A 5,163-nucleotide genomic window follows, 5' to 3' on the forward strand; every position below is an offset into this window, starting at 1 on the left:
CGTGGGACGGGGAATGTCACAGGGCAGGAACCCCGCCCGTGGCCGTGAGGGAGTGGCGTGTGCCCCTCCATAGGCCCATGAGGGGACGAGGTGAACCTGGGGCCTGCAGGGAGGCTGCTAATTTTGATCTTTTTTCCTTCCCCCCCCAATTTCCACATGGGATACGACCGCTCCCACCCACTGCGTGGTGTTGGGCCACACTTTAAGCCCCCGAATGTGCTTTCCCATCAAAATAAGGCTGGTTTTGGGCCACTGGAGTGGCCTTGCCCTCGGCCTTGACCTCCCCATCACAGGCGGGGGGCCCAGCCCCGCGCCCCACTGCCGATGGGACGAGCGGCGGCCTGTTCGTCGCCGAAATACTCCTCCACGTGTGGCCCAGCTGCTTCACGAGCAAGCGTGGGGCTTGAGGGAGCGATGGCCGCTGCCCGATGGCGCTGTAATGGGAGATGAGGGCATCTGGGTGAAGAGTGCAAAAAGAAACGTTTATGTCCCATGAGCAATACGTGCAAACGTTCGTTTCTGTTAATTGCATACAGTTAATTGCTAATTTTTTTCTTTGAAATACTAGTACTGATGAATAATAATTTTGTATACTAATTTATACAAAGCTCTGAAAATTGGGATTTCTTAGAGGTTTGCACCCTTCCAGACTTCTGCATCTAAAATGCTTTCCACACCTTCATTTCTATGTGTTAGCTGTCCTTTACCGTCATTCCCACCACACACAAAATGTCCCGGCTGTGGCTGCAGCAATAGCTACCTGAGTTGTGGCTTATCTGTTCAGGTAACATCTGTTAAGGACCTCATGAACGTTTTTTTATTTTGCATTAAAAGTTTTATCAAAACTTGACTACAGTTAACAGCAAGAGCACGTAAACTTTGTGCTGAGTATCCTTTAAGGCACCGTTAGAGAGCAGCAGAGGACCACGGAAAAGCTTTTAATTCAGCAGGTTATTCTTGTGGTTAATTCAAACGGAGAGGCTTGATACCTTTTCAGCACTCCTTGCAATCTGGCAAATAGACTGTTTTCCAGCACTGTGAAAAACCAACATTCCTCTTTATTGCTTACCACAATCACTCGAGGCTTTGCCTGTTTGACGGAGATAATAGCAGCTCTTGTCAGTAAAGCCTCCTGACTCATAAAGAAGTTTATTCCTGCTCTGCCTTCTCCGGAGAATAATTTTACTTCAGGAAACACAAAGGACCAGATTCTTCCTGCCATCCTTGCCAGCTTCCATTTTATTTTTTACATGACAGGAGGACAAAGAGAGTCCACTCTCGTTCAGATTTACATGGAAACATTGTACTTCACTGTTTTTCATTAGTTTGGGACGAAAGAGCTATCATCTTTAACAGTTTCAATCAATTGGATATCTCATTTTGGCATGGAGCTGAGCTAGGATATAGCAAACTCGAGAAGCAGGCGGCAGGAGGTAACTGAGCACTGAATCTTCATCGCTGAAAGTAAATATATTAAAAAAAAATGAACTAAGGAGAAGGCTCCTATTGTCCGTGTGACTGAGGCAGGGGATGGAGATTTGAGAATACACACCATGGCAGATAACGGGACCTTTCCCGAGGGGTCTGTCTGCCTGCCACCTGCTTCCCAGCATTTTCTGGCTGAGAAGGATGTGTATCCATACTTACACTCCTATTATCTATAGCACTTTTCCTTCAAAGATGCCTAATCACATTGCGAACATTATTACATTTAGCTTCATAAACTCTCTTTCGACGTAAGCGATTATTAATATACCCCATTTTACGGTCCAAGCGAAATAAAGAATCAAGACAGACAGCAGTTCAGAGCTATCAAATCCTCGTCTGGACATTCTGCAGGATTTCAGGATCCCTTCTTCCACTCCCATGCACTCACTGCTGAAGAATCATAAGTCGTGCATGTCACTATCTCAATTACCGGAGAAAATCAATGACTGTGCAGCCTCATACTTTGACAAGAAAAACTACCCATAATATTGCAGCTTTAAACCTTTATTATTATTTATTTGAGCAGTTTCTTACTACTCTTCTTTTTAAATTGCTTAAGTGCCTGTGTGTGTGTAGACTGGAAGGAAGCTGCTTTTTATAATAATCTTTGCATTTATCTGAACCAATTTTATAGAGGAAATGCGTAAGATCCACAGAGCATCAGAAATGTTTCCCACTTCTCTCGAAAACTAGACACACAGTGTTTCAGGACATCCATTAATAATCCCTGCTCTTGGGAGTGCCTAGCTATCAAAGTGCCGGGTTGGTTTATTAGTTTACAGGTTATTACTTCTCTAGTTTAGATTTCTCTCTTGTATCTTTTATGATGCAGAATATAGACTGTGAGCTGGAACCTCAGGTGCAGCTGTGCTCTGGGCTGCGCAGCCAAGGAGAGAAGAAACAAATTAGTTTGCTCCCCGATGTGGGAGCTGCTTGGGAATTATTCTGACCCTTGTTATAAATCAGGTACATGAAGCAGAGCTGCCTTTAAGTACATTCCTCTGGCCAGACAGTATCAGCGTGCTCTGCTTCCCCTTATTACTGTCACAGCAAGGTTGGGGGGATGTGGATGGTGTGGGGTTGTGTGAGCACTCTCTCCATGGGGCAATTGTGTCAAAGGGGTAGGAGGGATGGCAGAAATCCACCTCCTGGTGCTTTCAAGCGGTTCCCGCTGCATTTAAATAGAGTCTGGCAGAGGCAGCATTCAGAAAATGCTACTGAATTGAGGCCCTTGGGGAAGCGGGTAGAGGAGCACATCTGGGGCTGTTCTCAAAGACTAACTTTAGCCCCAGAAGTCTGGTCTCCCTGGCTGGCTCTCTCTGCTGTCAGTGGAAAGAGGCTTTGTCGCTGCTTGGTGCAAAGTGGAAACACAGCTTTGAACCTGGCTATCCACAATCCGGAGTTAAGCCTGCTGCGGCTGAAGTTGGCTGTTTTATCTCCTGGTTTCTGGATCTCAGCCTGACATAGGTATGGGCCTGCCAAACATGACCAAAACCCAGCTGCTTCTGTACATGGATAGAAACGGGATATCAGGTTTGCAGGGAAGCCTGAGGTTAAAGTGTGAGCAGCTGAGGAGTTCAGACGTGTCCAGGATTAGGTGATAGCTGAACAGCATTCTCAGAGTTAAAGCTCTGAGGCTCTCATTTTATGCACTCGTGTTTTGAAGGAAGGTGAGGGGATTCTGGCTCTTCTGTGCATTGGTCCCTTTTCTGTGCTCCCTAGGATAACAAGCAGTATCATTTCTTACTCCAAGAGACAAGTCTAAGAGGTTGGCTTTGTCCTTAAGTTGTCCACACGGCTCTTATTGTATGGGACATCTGTTATTTCGTTCATTGCATGAGTAAGAGGAAGGCTAAGCCAATCAATCGGGCATTGCAGAACCACTCTAAGCTATTTAGTTGTTGATTAAACATTTTTTTCCCCCCAGTGTAGAATTCAGCTGGAAAAAACACAGTCTTTTAAGAAAAAATAAACATAAAGCTCAAAACCAAATTGTTCCCTTTCTGTGTGAGCTGCAGTCAGCTGCACATCTGAAATGGAAATGCTGGATGTCTTTGCATGCCTGAGACTGTCAGGTCATGCTGTTGTTTTGTTTTCTTGCATTTGCAACTTAGTAAGGAAACAATGTGGGAACGTTCATTAATGTTTGTGTAAATAGTAACTGCCCACATATGAGCACTAGCATATTTTCCTGCGAAAGCTCAACGTGCAGGGTAGGATTTAAAAACATGGCAGTAAGCCAGCACACTCTGGCTGGGCCTGGAAACATCTAGGTAGCAATTTGACTGGAGCTCTTTGGAAATTTTTTTTCTAGTCAGATTTAGCGACCTATAAATAGAGTAGTCCAGCCCTTGTAGGACTTTGTTATGCTGTGTCATTTGTGTATTCTGAGCTGCTGTGCAGGCTGGAGAAGGAGGACTGCAGATCCATGGGGCTGGGATGACAAAGGAGGTCCCTTGGTACTCGGGGAGAGTTTCAGAAGGGGGCTACTGCTGAGATTGCGGAGCCTGGCAAAAGTGAGGCAAGTCATACCTACGGAAGGACGTTGCTGAAAAAGCTTTCTTGGGTGCTTGATCTCAAACAGCAGTAGTTTTCATATATTCAGTACCATTAAAACCAGCAGATCCTACATTTCTTTGCAAAAAATATCCAGAAATCATTTCAACAACCACTGAAATGAAAATCACATTCTTGAAATGTGTGAAATACGTCTCCAGAATAGCTCCAGACTACCTAAGAGAGCTAAAAGAGCTCCAGCTACCTAAAAGAGTCAGGATTGCATCACGCAGTCAACCTGGTGCTGTCTAATGATAATTTTATCCCCGATATTTATCATGAGACAGCAGCTGGCTGTGCTGGACACTGTAGCCAGGGCGATGGAGTAGACAGAGTCATCATGAGGCAAGATTGAGTTTGAGTACTGTTTACATAATTTTCATTTGTCAAATAACAGCCCTACATAGATCATGACTATGACAGCGCCTGTGGATGGTATCATCCATCAACAGATCCACCCTGTGAACAGCAGAAGCTTTGCATTACTGGAATGGCTGAAGAAATTATTTCCATGGATCAGTAAAGACAGCAGTAATTGCCATAAAGCTCACTATAGTTTATGCAGGAGTTTTTCAGCTGCTCGTGGTGGTCTGTCAGATGAAAGAGAGCATGCAAATGGAGTGGATCGTAAAAATAATTGTAGCACAGCTTCTAAGAACAAAACTCATACCACTCTGTTCCGAAGAAGCGCAAAAGCACAGAAAATAGCAACATGGCTTTTGCAGAAGCAACAAGAGAATGTCAGAGTATTAGTATGATACTAATAGTATAGTCAGTTGTATAAATCACTTAATTGTGACAGCAAATTAAATAGTGTTGTTGTTTAGAATTCACCCATAGTTAAAATGATATATCTTGATAAGACAAATGCCTTGTGTGCTGCCAGTAATAAATTAGCTCCTCTTTCAAGTGACAAAACAATTAAAAACTTGGTTGGAAGGGGCATATTTTCTCTGTGGCCACTGATCCCTCAAACTCTGGAAATAATAAAGTGTTTCTAATAGTTGTTCATTATTACACAGTTGAAAGAGGAAAAATCCATTGTATCATTATGTTCAAGACAGTTATGAAATTGCATTTGGGAATATTTGAAAATGTAAGAGGCATATAACCAAATGG

This window comes from Aptenodytes forsteri, unplaced genomic scaffold, assembly GCF_000699145.1.
Source record: "Aptenodytes forsteri isolate BGI_AS27 unplaced genomic scaffold, ASM69914v1 Scaffold55, whole genome shotgun sequence".
Taxonomy (NCBI): domain Eukaryota; kingdom Metazoa; phylum Chordata; class Aves; order Sphenisciformes; family Spheniscidae; genus Aptenodytes; species Aptenodytes forsteri.